Source organism: Nothoprocta perdicaria, unplaced genomic scaffold (assembly GCF_003342845.1).
Source record: "Nothoprocta perdicaria isolate Ctin4 unplaced genomic scaffold, notPer1 scaffold_395, whole genome shotgun sequence".
NCBI classification, from domain to species: domain Eukaryota; kingdom Metazoa; phylum Chordata; class Aves; order Tinamiformes; family Tinamidae; genus Nothoprocta; species Nothoprocta perdicaria.
This window is the reverse complement of record NW_020455638.1, coordinates 396,289-414,696: the sequence shown is the minus strand read 5'-3', so window position 1 is coordinate 414,696 and position 18,408 is coordinate 396,289. Positions and strand designations below refer to the sequence as shown.

The 18,408-nt window shown below is 36.6% G+C and overlaps 1 long non-coding RNA gene across 1 annotated transcript; it reads right to left on the bottom strand.

Moving 5' to 3' along the window:
- Positions 1 to 1,090: 1,090 nt before the first annotated feature.
- On the bottom strand, positions 1,091 to 10,816 carry LOC112952201. The gene is made up of 2 exons (XR_003250345.1): positions 10,609 to 10,816; positions 1,091 to 1,641 (listed from the first exon to the last, which is right to left on the bottom strand). It is a non-coding gene; the product is annotated as an uncharacterized LOC112952201 (long non-coding RNA).
- Positions 10,817 to 18,408: the final 7,592 nt, after the last annotated feature.

The following is an 18,408-nucleotide window of genomic DNA, read 5'->3' as shown; positions in this document are numbered from 1 at the left end:
AGAATCCTTTAAGTGGACAAAATACAACTGTGAAAGAGAAAGCAATTGCTCAGTTTTCACTTTTCAGTAAGTATGTAGATCCCCTTTAAAACATCAAGAGTTTAAATTTTGATAGGTTAAGTTTCTTGGCTGATAATGTGATTAAAAAAAAAGCTATTAAAAAATCCCTTTTTAAATCCACCTCATCATGTTGTTGCTTTTTCATATACATACGTACATAGAGAGAGATGAATATATATGTACATATATATTTAAATCTAAGAATGAACCAGAATCCCCTCAGTGGACAGATCACCACAGAGAGAGCAATTCTTTTCTTCAGTTTTTACTTTTCAGTAAGTATGTAGATCCCCTTTAAAATATCAATAGTTCCAATTTCGATAGTTTAAGTTTCTCGGCTGATGATAAAAAAAAATGGATGCTATTAAAAAATATCCCTTTTTTAAATCTACCTCATCATGTTGATTTTTTTCCATATACATACATATATAGAGATGTATGTATATGTATATATACATTTAAACCTAAGAATGAACCAGAATCCTTTCAGTGGACAGATCACCACTGTGAAAGAGAAAAAAATGTGGTTTTTTTTTCAGTTTTTACTCTTCAGTAAGTATGTAGATCCCCTTTAAAATATTGATAGTTCAAATTTTGAGAGTTTTAAGTTTCTTGGCTGATAACATGATAAAAAATGGATGCTATTAAAAAAATATCCTTTTTCAAATCCACCTCATCATGTTGCTTTTTCATATACATACATATGTAGAGATGTATGTATACATATATATATATACATTTAAACCTAAGAATGAACCAGAATCCTCTCAGTGGACAGATCACCACTGTGAAAGAGAGAACAATTCTTCAGTTTTTACTTTTCGGTAAGTATGTAGATCCCCTTTAAAATATCGCTTGTTGTGATTAAAAGTCTTCCGGGCCATCTGTGCAAACGGTGGCACACATCATTACCCTGAATGGAAGTGACAGTGCAAATACTAGAAGTGCATTGAGACGAAATCTGTAACAGCTGAACTTCTTCAGATCTGGGTGGAGGACAGGAGGTGGCATCCTTTGAAGCAATTTAACATCACTGGTGCCTTGTTCCTGTATGGCTTTGAATATATACAAGGGATGACAGAGATCTTCTTTCACCTCAGACAGCAGCACTCCTTCTTTGCAGTAAACACATTCATTTCCTGCTATCACCTAAATACATCATTTTTCCTTTTGGCTACATATTGAATTTTTTTTGGATGCTGGCTGGGCCCCATGAAAAACTCACTGTTTGTTGCTCTGCTTGCTCAGTGCAGAACCAGAGTGTCAGGTTGAGAGAGGACAGTTTCTGTAAGGGGGCAAGACTTCGGCTCCCTTTCATTCTTTCCTCTGACTGAATGTGATTTAAGGCTGTGGCTTTTGCCAGGATCAGCTCATAGCTGTCAGATCCAAGCTGGACGATCAATGCTGATTCCAATGTAATCACTTGTGCTCCAACACCAAGGACTTCTCCATGCACCAAGGAGGGTCAGGTTCCTGGTGGCTTTCAGATCTGGCCTGCAAGAAGTCACAATGACGAAGCTGATAKGCAAGAAATTAACCGATGTCTTTGTAGGTATAGAGATTCCTTCAAGCCTGAAGGTGCTGTTGAACATAAAACCAGGAGGGAGTTATAAAAATGCTATTTTAAGCAGATAAAGTCAATGACAAACAAATTAGATTTTTGCACAATCATCCCATTTTTCATTTAAATAGGAGATAAAATTGAGAATTGCAAAAGTTTAAAACTTGAACCTTTCTAGTGGCACTTCACTAATGGTACAGGCCTGAGAATCTTGACAGGGTTTTCTAAGCTGAGAGATATTTTTCACAATCATTATAGCACTAGCTTATATTTGATTTGGATTTTCTGTATGCCCCCTTTGAAAATGTTTACATCTGTAACACACACTCAAGTAGTCTCAGAGACAGCAAAAGACATTCAAAGATCATCAAAAGGCAAGGCCTTAGGATACTTACCTTACAGTAGTTAGATTAGATTCAATAATTAAATTCACATCTCCTGAGAATAACAATTTCCTTTTTCAGTGCAGGTGACAACTCAAAGCTACTTACTGCAAGTGGGAAGAAAGTGACTACTTCGCCATTAATTTTATGAATCTAGACCCTCATACGCATTTTTTTTCTTATTTCATATTGACAGGAATGTTTCACTCCGATAAAAATAGCATGGGAAAAGTGCAGGATTTCATTTTGGCATGGGGAAAAAAAAAGGGGGCTGAAACCAGTGTGCCAAGAATCTTCTTTTATTTTTCCCCACARGTAGTATAAAACATGAATTATTCACAAAAGCTTAATTACTGTTTGGTATTGTAAAAGTTGCCCACTGTAGCCCAGCATTCTGTCTCTAATGGACATACCCTAATAAGGTTTTGATAAAATTATACAGGAGGGGAAATTTATTCCTAATCAAGTTGTTTAGGGTTTGGTTTGCATCCTTCATCAAAAAGACGAGTATTCTATACATCCTGTTAGCTGCATATTTTTTTAACAACGGATAGTTTTCATATCACTAGAAACAYGCAACCCTTTTTCAGCTGTCAATCTCTTGCTTCTATTACATCTTGGACTAATGATTCATGCATGTTAATACCTCATAAAAATCACAGAATACAATGATGCTACCCTTGAATTCATCTTACAGTTCATGAAACAGGATAGCTATTGTACAACAAATATCATCTAGAAGTAATAATAATAATAATCAAAACAGAAATACATTATATAAGCAGTATTTATTCTCCGTTAGGAAATAGTTGCCTCAAAGATATTCAAAACAAATACCAAATACCTATAGGCATGAAAACCACAGTAACTTTCCCTTTTAGTCTGGGTTGCAATTCCTAAAAATATTCAATTTCATGCACATAAAACCCATAAATGGCATACCAGCTATACMAATACTCTTCTCGTATCTCTGTAATTCAAACATCAACCTACGCAATATGACTCATTCCCATTCCTGAAGCCATATGACATCCACCTTAATTTCTTCAACATTCCACCAAAGAAGCAAAGTCTACCTTTTGTTTCTTAATGATATCTCTACTAGAAAGCGCAAATTGCACTGCCATGAAAAAAATGAAGTACCTCATCATACTAATAAATAATTTGTTCAGATTGGAAGATGACTATTAAGCTTGCTAAATGCAGAATTGAGAAAGTGGAAAACACCTGCATTAAAAACAGARTAAGCATTTCTTTCCAGCTCCACAAATCCTTTATAACAAATCCGTTATTGCACAGATTAGCAAGGCAGGCCAGTCRCTTAAAAGATGCATCTACTAATTACAGATTCACATTCAGAAATACTTAATTTTTAATTCTATAATTTCTGTTATTTTGACAGGAAGTCCTTCCATTCAAATCACTATATTAACTCATAATCTAATATCGCCTTGTTACACCATACCTGCCAACATGTCCTTGCAGTCTAAAATGACTGACTTAAACAGGGAGTGAGAGCCTAGACCATACACGGGGGAGCAACTGTGTCCTGATGTTCTTCCACCTTCCTTTTGCCAGCACCATCAAACACATCTCTTCCTTGGACAATACCACTATATAGTTCTGAAAACCACAGATGCACAGAAAATAATGTCATTACTTTTTCACTCAATACCAGATACCTACTCCTCTCAGCTTCATTTTACTTCTGTGCAGTATTACTCCAAATACACCTACCCCCTTGGGTTGGTTTTTCATTGCATGTTTTTCTAAAAAACCTGTCTGTAGACTCAATGTGAGCTGCCATGAGATCCCTCTCCAAATGACAGTTGTGCAGCACAGCATGCTCCCGAGACAGTTATGGAGGCAAAATACCGAGAGAAAAGGCTGCAGGAAGGACCTCTTAGACCTAGGAATTTGCKATGCATATGCTGGTAGAGAGGTAGAGAATCACAAAATGCCTGAGGTTGGAAGACCCCAGCCTCTGGAGACCATCTAGCCAACCAAATGAAAGAGAATTTAAAAGTCTGGTCTGGTACACTCTTCCTTGGCATCAGCACAGCGGCAGYGAGAGCACAAGCCAAGATATTAATTGTACTCACACATATAAAACAACTGTTCCTCCAAATAAAATCCTTAGTAGTAAATCCTGTGAAACTTAATGTACATAATTTCAAGGTATTGCTAAGTAATAGTAGTATCTCTTTCAGCTACTCAATTATACTTCAAAGCTACAGAAATGTTTAGATTCATATATACTGTTTTATCCATATTACTTTTTTTGTCAAAAATAGATGTATTAATATGCAAATCTTTTCAAAAGATAAAACATTATTGAGGGAATATTTTATAGAGCATTTTTTTTATTCTTCACATCAATGACACTTGATGTCTTTTTTTGTAGACAGAAATTTAAATAGTGGGTTAGAGATAATATGCAATCTTAGCCAGAAGCCAGAACATTTCAAATTCAATTTTGTATATCTTTTGAGTACAGTTATTCTGCCAAATGCAAGAAGTATATTTTTGCAAAATATTTTATTCCTCCTCCAAAATTTTAACTATGTGCGCCACTCTTTGCATTTCTGGGTTCTTCAGTGCAATGTTGTTGAGGCATATAAAAAACCTTTAAAGACTGAATCTCAGCAACACAGAATATTAGCAAATCCACCGCTGCTTTTTTTTTTTTTTTTTTTTTTTTTTTTTAATTCTTCTGGTTTCTTCCGAAACCATCAGAATATCAATTTATATGTGATAGTGTTATTCTACTGCTTAAGTCTGTTTAAAATTTGTATGACAACAAGCAAATAAGAACTCCCATTTGCTTATTGCAAGTTGATTTTTTCACAGTTCTGAAGGAGATTGTATAAAGGCACACAGAATTCAAATAGCTGTATTTATAGCTGTTCATCCTATTTCCTCTATGTACTACAATCCAATCACATATAGACAGCATGTGTTAGTTCTTCTACAGCTGTGCCATCATCTCTTTCATCTCTCCTAGAAATGCTTTTCCAGTGCAATTAAGTTATCATCTAGTTCTATGTTGTTCCAGCTTTGGTATTTCTAGAGTTTTCTCTAAAAAAAAATAAGAAAACTATTCCCAAATAAAAAACAGCAAATGATATCAGAGAGGATATAAACAATGTATTTGTTAAATACCTTAGATAGTACTTCCCAACTGAAGTCATACAACTTAAATAATGTACTTGAATCAGTTTAATGCTTTTGTGTGTTTGCACAACAAAATGAAGACCATCAGAATATTGGCTCTGGGAGATGCCAGATAATATCTTTTTTTATTAATGAAAAACTAATGGCAAAAAAAGCACCTTGCAATGAACCCAAGGGGCATTGTGCTTGTCAATATATGACATTCATCAAACTTCCTATGTTTATTACTCAYGAACTGTTGACCAAATTGGTGCAGTGCTTTTCTCAGTAATGCCCTACACAATTCACATTTAAGAAAAGTCCCAAACTGTGGGACTAGCAGCAGCAAAGTAAATATTTTTTCTTGATGTCACTACTTTCAAACACAATAGAAATTCAGGCAGCCAAAGCCACTCCATTATTTACTGACAAGTCTACATTAGGGATTGTCATGATCACTGCCAAAAAACATCAAACCTCTGACTCAAAAGTACTCAAAGCAGAAAGAATAGCACAGGAAAAGGTTGAGAGAAAAACAAAGTAAGGTCTAAAGACGTATCCTGGGAAACTTTGGCAGTCTTGCTCACTTTGGTTAGAAGCACCTCCTCTAGTGACAGAAGTCACTAAAGACTTCTTTACTAAAGAAGCTCTATTTCCATGGCTTGTACAKAAAGGTAATATAAACAATTAGCATATAGATTTCTCAGATATACTTTTGGTTAAGATCCATTCTGTTCAGCACCTTCAACCATATCAAACATTTACTTACATGATATTCATTCTTTCACTCATCTTTTCATTCACTTATCCACTTAGAGATGGGAAAACCATTATGTGCGACAGTTGAGAGTTGATCTGATGATCTTAAGACAGAACTATTTATGTCACGGGTGATCACATTTCTAGGAAACTTTTTTTTTTTTTTTTTTTCGTTTTGGATATGTTACAATATATCTTTCATGAGACAAGTACTCACTAAAGATTTCTGGGAGGCTGTTCTTTCTGCTCTTTGTCTCTGGGAAGCATGTCTTTTAGCTGCCAAAATAGATGTTTTCTAAGAGCTTTAGCTTTGGACTACGTTTTATCTCATATTTGATCCTGATGCACAGAAAAAGAAGAACACAAAATGGGGCTCTCAGTGCTGGAGTAAGATATAATATTTGAGCCATTTTTTATTGCAAAGGAACAAGGCATGAATGGCCACACATACTTACATCTTTGTAACTAAAATATGTAAGGCTTTTGATACAAATTTGCTTAAATAGCCAAGGTCAGATACTCCATCCATCCATCAGGTCCCAAATAGATATAGTACCATTTGAATGGTTTCATCCAAAGTCAGTTTTAATGGCAGTTGTGGTTGTATCAATAGCACTAACTGAGCTGCTGCTTAAAACTAGATTGGGTCTGTCTATATAGAAGCAGTCACTCTTCAGCTTAGACATGTTCCTAAAAAATATCTGCTGATGACAGAACGGAAAAATAACTTTATATATTGACAAACATTATAATGTCTGATAATGGTATTTGAACAAAAGATAAMAATAATTTATCCAATTAATCATAAACTAGATGAAGTGTGATGCTATTTTAATTTTTTTACCTTTATTCTTTTGCCCTCCTTTTCATGCCGAGTCAAAACAATTTTCATTAATTGAACATGCACCTGTGTATGTACAGAAAAATCAAGAAAAGAAAGAAATGCAGACGATGGCTGAGTGTCTACCCAAAGTAATTTYTTCCATTAAAAGATTAGTGAAATGTTAGCTGGTAACACACATGGGCTACTGGCTAGAAAGCTTACCTATCTAACTTAACACACTGAGTGCCATAGCAACCAAATATTGAAACACGGATATTAAGTGMCTTGGTCTAATAACATGCTGAAGAAGTTCATGTCCACAGTTTCCTCCTACTGCCGTATTATTACTTCTGAGATTAAACTACGGTCTTTGCTAACATTACTTTCCATTAACTAAAGGTTCCTTGGGTACTTTCTAGTTATTTTCAAAAATCCAAGTAAAACAGATGGAACGATTTCCTGTATGTATCAATGTTTTGTTTATTCTGTAAATATTAAGATTTCCAATGGTTTGCCTTCCAACTCAGCTAACTTCTGAAGATGGTTATGAAACAGGAAAAAAAAAAGCATAGTCATATTTATAGAAAATCTGTGTACTCCATGAATGTGGAATAAYAAGATTAATTTGCTGATTCTTGATAGTCAATGTTTGATGAGACTTAATATTTTTGACATATATCTTTCTTTCTTTGGATATATGGCATAATCCCTATACCACTACCAGAAATCTGTTTCACTCAGTGAAATGGACATTCTTCTCAGGACAAGCAAAAATGTATAAAGAATAATTCAATGTTTTAAATAGTACATATAGTGTAGTGTGTATATATACATATACACACTATATACACACACATATATACTAGTACACTAGTGTACTAGTATACTTATATATAGTGTGTATATATATATACACACACTAGTATACACGTATATATAACATATACATATATATACATATACTAGTACATTAATGTACTAGTATATGTATATATACATATGTGTGTTGAGGTATATATATACACACTATATATATACACATACTTTGACTACTACTATATAGACTTATATAGTATTTGGTCTACTACTAATAGACTTTAGAAATTATATGTTTGGAAGTGACATGTGAATGATTTGAAAACCGTTCTCTGGAATACATCTTCCAGTTGACAGATGTAACCTTTTCTTCTACAGCCTGGAGCTAGGAGTTATGGATGATTAAGTGAACCGGCATTGTTCCACTTGATTATTTTTAAAAAAGTATAAGGATGAAAGGAGACATGTATAAAATAATACAACTTATCAATATTTCTGCTCTTTTTGATGTTTACTGATCTTTCATCTATTTCTTATTACTTGAGCAAGCCATAACCTTGTAGGAATTTTCAAGCCAGAACAAAATGTGAAAGACATCAAAAAAAAATCTGTAAATTTGGTGATTTGGTCTTTTCATAGGTTTATCTGTTGATGGATGAAATAATTTATGCTTTTGGCTGAGACTTTTCTGTTTGACAACAAATGGTTTACAGGATTTACCTTATCATCTGGTGAAAATATTTTACCACAGAAGATTAAAGATCATAGAATATGAAGAATAAGGATTAAATCATTCCCATATGGCAAGTGCTACATAGTTTCAGGGAACATAGAAATTGAATTAGTGTAAGACCTAGTAAACAGATCTGATCTTTTTGAAGTTACATATTCTATTAGAACCTGCTGACTTTTTAGATTATAAAAACATACATCCAGAATATATGAATCTAATAATTTAGAAAATGTCCTATGATTCCGCGTGAACATTCATTTTGAGTGATGCCAAATTTTGTTTCTATAATTTTCCTTTAAGAACTCTATACAAAATTAGAGATGCTATTGTGCATCCTTCTTAAACCTGCCTCTTTATTACCTGCCTCCACTTATCCATAACTTATAATATTACAAATCATAGATGATAGATGCTTAAAAGGTTGGTAATGGRTAAGCAAAACAAATCTTTCTCTTAAGTATCCAAAATAATAGCTTTTAATTATTGTTGAGCAATCCTAAAAATSAGATATTTTGAGATAAATACATATGAGGTAAAATGAGATATTTTGTTATACTACTATATTAGTATGTTGTAATATTACATCTGAAATAAAGCATATCATTTTGGGCTACCTTTGAGAAAAAATGAAGAAAATGCAGGACTAGATTTGAATATAGTCCTATAAATAAATATATAAATATGCATATGCCTACATTACATACCTTCCACCTCATCTTCTAATTTTTCAGATCTGTCATCAGTTTATACCTAAAGTCCACTATAGCTATCTATCTAGAGTTGAGTAAAGTAGTATCTCTTGAAAATTTCAGTAGTTATGTTTTTTTCACCCACATATAATGTCTAATGTACAACCAAAAGCAAATATGCCTACCTCTGCTTTCTCTTGAAGGAACTTAATTTATCTCGATCATTAGCACAGATAACCCTATGTAAATCAATGAGTATAAAAACGTAATAAAGAACTACTTAGACTACATAAGAAACAGGTTATGAGGAATCCCAGGAAGAAAAGGGAATGTTTATATAGGCAACTGCCTTTATCATTTTCAGATATCTTTCATTATTACAGAAGAACTTTAAAGCCATAAATCACCTCAGCAATAGACCTTTCATAGTGTCCACTGATATGCTCAAAGGCTGTACTTAAAACAAAAAACAAATCTAGTGAACTGTTTTTTTTGTTTGTTTGTTTGTTTCTTTCTTTCTTTAATTCAGTATCAACATTTGCACCTGTTGAGACCTGAGCAAGTACAGATTGGGCTGTGGCTGAACCTGGCTGACCATGTCTGTCTCAGCACAATTAGCCACTGTGCCCAGCTCTAGATCCATTTGCTTAACAAAAATAGGTATTTATTGTTTGGACAATAAATAAATAAAAAAGTTCTGCAGTCAAGCACATCAGCATTAAACTCTCATTTTACTCAATAAAAGGTTACCAGCACAATATGCAATCCAGGTCATTGCACTTTAAGCACAGGCCTCAAATACAGTGCTTATCTTGCCAGTAAAATACTACAAACTATTATGACAGCAATTCTCTGTGCTCTGTGCTCTTCAGCAAAAGGCTTTGTCATTTTGATGGACTGTTCTGAAGTTGAAAAAAAAAATAGAATAAAAATGATAGATCTATCTTCTAAATACCTTGGATAGTCATATATATAAGAAAGTTTGCTGTAAAATCCCAATTGCAATCACAGTAATGGTAGGTGAGCTGGGATACCTGAAACTGAATTACATTTGAACTTTCAAACCTACTYTCTGCCCACTGAATCTGGTAAGATCTCTCCCCAATGTTGTTTGCCAAAACAGAATTCAAATTAGCAGAGTTTGCAGCTCTTCAAAGTAAGTCACAGATGGTCTGCCACACATTTGACACATCTCTAAACACTTCCTCCTCTGCACTGGAGAGATAGCTAAAACTACAGACAGCTATAAAAATGGGTTTTTAAAGTCAGATAGACTTTACCCATTATCACTTACTTTTCTACCCGTCATGATGTAGAGCAAAGACATATGGCTTTATTTTCCATATTCATGTGTTCAGAAATGGTTTATTTTTGCTGATCAAGTCAAAAATATTAGAAAAGAACACTTACTGTTGAATATTTATTGCCCAGACCTTCAAATGTTTATGGTTACAGTTACACGGTTACAGCAGTGTTACAGTTAAAGCTGCTCAATTTCCTTGAACTTACCTGTCATGTCTTACATACATACTGCTGTTCTTTAAATTCTATTCTTTAGTCTCTTAACTTTGAATTYTGGTGTTCAATCAAAATCCCAAAGCCTAACACAGACCTAGGTTTTCTGCTATTACCTTGCATTGGAAGGTGATGTCTTCAGTTAGAGTCATTGGGAATTGCTTTAATGCTTCTGCAGATGCGCTGAGAGGTGTGTCCCCTGTGTCTTCCGGATCTCTTCYTGCTTTCCATGGAATGAACAGGGTAATAGGAGGAAGCAATATGATAAATAAAACCGGAAAGACAACGAGGAAACTCCTAGGAGCTGTGTCTGCCATCTCTGTCAGAGCCTGGAAGACAGAGAGGAAGAGTCCAAGAATAAGCATCAGAGGGCTATTAAAAGCATTCTGTATACCAGAGAGGAAAAAACAAAACGCCTTAAAAATTGATCTCATAAGCATTATACTCATAAGCATGGATTTTCCCTTCTTTTCTAAAAACATTAAAATTACAAATATACACAAATATTGCCTTAGACATAACAGTGCCATTACAGGCAGTTACCAGGTATCTGCAGTCCAATAGCCACATGTGTTTAAACTGGGGCAGCTTTGGAAAAAAAAAAAAAAAGGCAAAAGAATAAAAAAAGAAAATTGTCCTGAGATATGAAACTGTTGCATGAAAGAGAAATATGAGAATCGGCAAATTAAATCCATTTTGTGAAAAGCAGTAATTTGGTCACTATCCTGAAAGTAGTTTAAAAGATTCACCCAGTGAATTCTCAGTTGCCGTGGTGGTACAGTAGGACAGATGTAAGAAAACAAAAATTGCAACATAAAAATCTATGTAACTTAGAACATCAGAATATAACTTTATTTTTGGATATATCTTCAAAATCCTTCATAGAAAACAGATACAATTTTAGACATTAATGAAAAAAAGAGAAAATCCTGGTGAAGACTGCATGGACTTGCAAGACTTGCAAGAAGCAGCGTGTGACACTGATCAGGAGTGAAAGGGGAAGGTAAACCTGCTTAATCTGTAATTCAGATAATCCCCTTGCAAATATTTGCAAATAAACTCTATTATAGTCACAATGTATTCTGTTAATTGTTTTTCAGAATAGAGAATTGCATATTGGGCTGATGAACAGGATGAATATTTATTGGGGATTTTTAGTTGTTGACAATAGCAATACAAATAAAATGGCTTTATATATTCTTTGTAAACCAAATAGGTGATGTCAAACTTACATTAGATGAAACTTTCTTTTACATTTAATATTAAAAAATGTGTTCGKCCGTTATTTCACACATGATGTTTTCTACCCACAAACACATCCTGGGACAATACAATGGGATAACAAACTACCATCCCTAGCAATAATTAGAAGTACATGTTTACTGTTTACAAAGAAATACTTAATTTACAAAGATGTTCTCTAAAGAAAAAAAAAAAAGAGTCATCAATAAGAACACATCAAAAAAAAAAAGACTGAAATTTAACTTTGCAAATTGTTTTACTTATGTTGTAGTGAAGGAAATGGCTAAATTGAAAAATAGGAATTAAAAAAAGGTCTTAGCACTGTAGGGAGATAAACCACTGCACTTACTGCAACTGTAAATCAGACAATTTTAAAGTTTATTACCAGATATCAAAATCTTCAGGAACCATGTCAAATTTGCAAAGTATGTAAAGGCCAAATGACACAGTGATAGCTAATGGCTGCAGGATTCCTCACTCATCTTCCATGAGGCCAGCTACCATTTTGAGTGACACATTGCTACTCTTCCCACCAGTACAGAGCAGGTGCTGAACAGCAATTGCTAACTGCATCCTCCTGCAATCTTCTATTAAAGTTCTTAATATAATCACAAACTTACTTTTCTCTGAGAAATGAGTTCTAGACTATTTTGGGGAATGTCTAAATACACAACAGCAAAGAGCACATGAAGCAAGACTCAGCTGGCCTTCATTACTAATACAAACTGCAAGTAACTGAGTCATCAAGCACGTGCAGAGGGCTTGTTAGTCTCATAGTTGGGAAGAGGAGGCAGAGTAAGAAGAGTGGAAAATTACATCCATCTCAAAAAAAGAATGGGAAGATTCATCCCAATTTGTGACTTGGGGAAAAAGACTTTCTGGCGAGGGACTTGATCAAGAACGATAGGTAGGACAGGGCTTGCTGAAGCTGAGGGATGGGTCCATCCCTATGAGTAGGTATGGTGGATTGGAAAGGAATAGGCTCTGTTCTCCTTGGTGTGGTACTTTCAGCTTTTGCAAAACCCAAAATGCACATAACTCCTCTCTCACGCTGCAAAACATCACAGCAGCTAAGGGCGCAATAAGTAGGCTGCAGCCACACCACTAAGTATGGAAATGTATTGTGAGCTCAGGACATCAAGGAGTTTGTGAGCTCAGGATGCTTCAGGCAGAAGTAAGTCATTTTCAGCTTTTCTTATCTACAGTAATGGAGAGCAAAAGAATAACCATCAACAGACTCCAGCCCCTGCCCCAGCAATCTGTAGATCTAGCACACCCACTCCATGCTTTATTTATAAGAGGATGAAATTAATTAATTAAGTAAATATATAAATAGATTTGTGTCAGCTGGATTATCCAAGTGCTGAACAGCATGACAGCTTTCAGCTTTGACCATGGAAAAACACAATCCACATTTGAGTCAAAGTATCCTGGCTTTCCAGAGGAGGACAGAGTTAGGATTAAAGAAGACGAGTTGCAGAGGGAGGATTAAAGAGGATACCACAGCTGGCTGCTCTGGGCCCTGCTGGCTTATGTCACTGAGAACAACACAGCCTAGTCACCACCTCAGATGCTGAGAAGAACGAAAAGATGAAATTGCTGCTTTCTCTTTTCTTTCTGGTGCCTTGAACCATGACAGTAAGACCAGTGCTTTGTTGTGTTTCCAATTCTAAGGGAAATATAGCAGTAATGCTAAAGATGGCTACCGAAAAATTAAAAAAACCCTTTCCCTCTTGCCTGTGGACTGCAGTCAAACTATGCACTTGTCAATAAAGGGAATTATCTTGTACGGAAGGATTTTCTACAATAGAGATTAGAGATGTTTAATTCTTTCTATGTATCATGCTCCCTTCTTTATCCCATGAATAATTCCATAAATAGGAAGGATCAAAAAGTACAAACTGATTAAGAGCTAGCAGAAAGCTCTAGTAACTGATAAGAAATCACAAGCAGAAGCTAAATGTGACTTCTCTTATAGAGATTTTAATTGAAATTAAAATCTTCTGAAGAAGATTTTGATGCAGGTCTTCTGAAGTATGGATAGTAATTCCTTAATAAATGTATGTGTAGAAGCACTAAAGAGTTTTTATATTTTTTTTTTGTTGCAGCTGCCAAATAAAAAAAGTAAGTGGGATATTGGCAATTTACAGATTTTTTTTCTTTAAACAAAGGCAAATGGTAATGTAATATGAAGACTTCTGCTAAGGATAAGTGTGCTCTTGATCGAGGTGACACCTTTAAGATTTCCCCATAAAGTCTTTGCTTAATAGGATTTAGAATTAGAAAGAAAATTAATGGAAGTTACTTTCAAATATTAACTAAAATAATTACTAACAATGTAACCTGTAATAAATAATCAATGYAGTAATCATTACTAAGAATATTTTAACTTTCTGTTTAATTCCTCTAGGAGTCAGAAAGCTATTAAAAAAGAACCCAAACCTGACAACATGTCAGTCAATAGAAAATCTACCATATTTAGAAATCATGTATATTCATATAAGTATCACCCAACTTGAGGTGCATACAAAAATATCAGGGTATTCATTAGATAAAAAAGAATCACTTTGAAGCAAAAGAATAGTTTAAATAATCRCAAAATCACAGAATGGTTGAGGTTTGAAGGGACCTCTAGAGACCATCTAGTCCAACCCTCCAGCTCAAGCACGGATACGTAGAGCATGTGGCATATGGTCACATCCAGGTGAATTTTAAAGATGTCCAACGAATATCTTCACAAAGACTCTACAACTTCTCTGGGCAGCATGTGGCAGTGTTCCATCACCATCACAGTAAAGTTCTTCCACAGATAAAGATGAAATTTCCTATGTTTCAGTTTGTACCCATTACCCCTTACCCATTCTGTCTGAGTCCCTTAATCATCTTTGTTGCTCTCTGCTGGACGCTCTCTAGAAGTTCCATGTCTCTTCTACTGGGGAGCCCAGAACTGCACACAGTACTCCAGTTGCAGCCTCACCAGAGCTGAGGAAAGGGGCAGGATCCTCTCTCTCAACCTGCTGGCAACATCCCTCCTAATGCTGCCCGGAATCCCACTGACCTTGGCCACAATAGCACATTGTTGCTTGAGGTATAACTGGCTGTCAAGCAAAATTCCAAATCCATTTCCACAGAGCTGTTTTTCAGCACGTGAACGCCTAATCTGCACCAGTATCTGTGATTATTCTTCCCCTGGTGCAGGAACCTGCACTTGTCCTTGTTGAACCTCAGGAAGTTCCTCTCTATCCAGCTCCCCAACGTGTCTAGTTCCCTCTGGATGGCAGCACAGCCCTCCGGACTGTTGGCCACTCCACCCAGCTTGGTATCATTTGCAAACTTGCTCAGGGTGCACTCCGTGACCTCCTCCAAGTCACTGATGAAAAGGTTGAACAGCCCTGGSCCCAGTACTGACCCCTGCGGGACTCCCCTGGCCACACGCCTCCAACTGGACTCAGCCCCATTTATCACCACCTTCTGAGCTCTGCCATCCAGCCAGTTCTCAATCCACCTCACTGTCCTCCTGTCCAGTCCACACTTCTGGAGCTTTCCTATGAGGATATTATGGGAGACAGCGTCGAAAGCCTTGTTGAAGTCAACGTAGACAACATCCACAGCTCTCCTCTCATCTATCCAGCTAGTCATCCCATCGTAGAAGGTTATCGAGTTTGTCAAACATGACTTCCTCTTGATGAATCCGTTCTGATCACTCCTGATCACCTTCTTTTCCTCCACAAGCCCAGATATGCTCTCTAGGATGAGTTGCTTCATGACCTTTTCAGGGACAGAGGTGAAGCTGAGCAGCCTGTAGTTTCCTGGGTTGTCCTTCTTGACCTTTTTAAAGACTGGAGGGATGCTAGCTTTCTTCTAGTGCTCCAACACCTCCATTTTTCCCCACGACCTCTCAAAGAGATAGTGAGTGGCTTAGCAATAGCACCTACCACTTACCTCAGCACTCTTGGGTGCATCCCATCCAGACCCATAGATTTATGGGCATCCAGTTCGCCTAAGTAATCCCTAATCAAATCCTCCTCGACTAGCAGAAAGTCTTCCTCTCTCTCAGTTTTCTCTCTTGTGTCTAGGCTCAAATTCACATGGRCTAACCTCAGCAGTAAGGACTAAAGCAAAGAAGACATTTAGTAACTCTGTCTTCTCTGCATCCTCCATCACCAATGCACCCTCCCCATTCAGCAGTGGGCCTACATTTTCCCTAGTCTTCCTCTTGCTGTCTGTGTATTTGTAGATGCCCTTTTTGTTGTCCCTGATATCTCTAGCTAAGTTTAATTCCTAATAGACCTTGGCCTTCCTCACTGCATCCCTGCATTCTCTGTTCATGTTACTATATTCTTCTCATATAGTCTGACCCTTCTTGCACATTATGYATACTCTCTTTTTCTCTTTAAGCTTTCCCAAGAGCTCCTTGCTCAATCATTCAGGTCTATTGCCTTTCTTGTTTGACTTCTTTCTTGTGGGAATGCACCAATTCTGAGCTTGGAGAAAGCAGTGCTTGAATATTACCCAGCTCTCCTGGGCCCCCTTTCCTTCTAGGGCCCTGACACAGACCATTCCTCCAAGGAGGTCCCTGAAGAGCTCAAAGTTGYCTCTCTTGAAGTCCAGGGTTGCAACCTTACTTCTTGCCCAGCTTTCTCCTTGCACAATCGTGAATTCTAAAATCTCAAATGTTATAATCACCATTTTTCATCACCAAGATTTACCTAATCTTAGAGTGATTTGGCAGTGGCCTTYCACTATAGAGAAAATCCTGCTTTCTCAGTGAGCCTTGGTTACTGAAAAGCAGAGGAGTTTTGAGGCCAGGTAGGGAAATTGCTGCCAAAAGAGCACCAGTTTTGCTGAAGAGGAGCACTGGTCAACTGGGTGCTAAGAAACCTTCAACAAGGGCATGTGCAAGGTCCTAAACCATGGAAGGAATAACCCCAGACACCAGTACAGGATGGAGATTGACTTCTGGAGAGCAGCTCTGCAGAGATGGACCTGGGCACAGGGCAACAGTACTGTACGAGTCAGTAGTGTGCCCTCATGGTCAAGAAGGCCAATAGGATCCTGAGGTGCAAAGAAGAGCGTCTCCAGCAAGGTGAGAGAGATGATCATCCCCCTCTACTCAGCCCTGGTGAGGCCACATCTGGAATATTGTGCTTGGTTCTGGGCTCCCCAGTACATGAGGGACATGGAGCTACCAGAGAGAGTCCAGCATGGGATGCTGAGGATGACTGAGGGCCTGGAACATCTGCCCTGTGAGGAAAGACAGAGAGACCTGGGCCTGTTCAGCTTGACAAAGAGAAAGTTAAGAGGGGATCTAATCAGTGTCTAAAAATACCTCAAGGGAGGGAGCGAGGAGGATGGAGCTGGCCTCTTCTCAGTGGTGGCTAGAACTAGAGGAAMYGGCCACAAAGCACTGAAGTGAAGCACTGAAAGTTCCACAGAAACTTAGGGAAAAAATTCACAGTGAGGGTAACAGAATCCTGGAACAGGTTACCCAGAGAGTTTGTGGAGTCTCCTTCTCTGGAGATTCAAAACCTGCTTGAGTGCAATCCTGTTCCACATGCTCTAGGTGACCTTGCATGTTCAGGAGGGCTTGAGTAGATGACCTCTAAAGGTCCCTTCTAACCTTAATTATTCTATGATTCCATGATTCTGTAACTACACTGCCCCACAATGCCGTGGTACCCCTGGATTCCATTTCAGGTCCAGTCGCAGCAGCAYGTTGAAGTTGCATGCACTGAAGATGCCTGACATGGTGAGGAATCAACTCCCCTCTGACATGCAATTTGCATTTTTTTGCCTCTGGAAGTTGGCCATGTCCTAAGCCAGAGTGGTGTAATTACAGCACACACTTAGGGAAATTACGCTTTGAATATACGWATATGTATATGTGTATGTATATGTATATGTACATAAAAAAAAAGGGGCCATTTGTCATTTTATTTCTTCAGGTGTTTACTGAGGTACTTCCAAATGAGGCATTTTTTTAATGAAGATGAAATGTAGAATTTTGATGTTTCCTGTTATGCTATGTGGAAAATGGCAATTTTCTCATCATGCAAATGCACAATATTTCTCATAAAAGAACCTTGCTAACCTGTTGATCTTTTTTTGCCACTGTCCTATAACTATTTAGAGTGACCAGAAAGAAATATTTGAGAAGGAACTCAAATATTTCTAAATCTTTTTTTTTTTTTTTTTGGAAAGAAAGAGTGATACAGACACTCTTAAATAATATTAATATGTGGATGAATCTATAAGAGTTCTCTATTCTTTTCATCTCCTGGGATTTTACTAATTACATAGGCATTCATAATTCTAGCACTAGAAGGAAATACTGTAAAACCAGGTATTATGACACATAATGTGTGTGAACTCATATTCACTCTGCACATTAGGTGGATGATAARCCAAGAGTATTCCAGTTATGTAAATCTGGTAATTTTATGGTAAATTCAGGTTATACCATAACTACATAATAATATAATAACACAGAAATAGAAATATAATAATATTTCTTTCAACAAATGGGCATTTTCCATTCTATTCTCTTCATTCATTAGTCCAATTAGGATTCATAAAAAAATGACTGAATTGATATGTTTCACTCTCTTTATYTTATTGTGTGTTTTCACATGCCTTTTAATCCGCTACTCTTGTATTGCTTAAAGTCTTTTGGG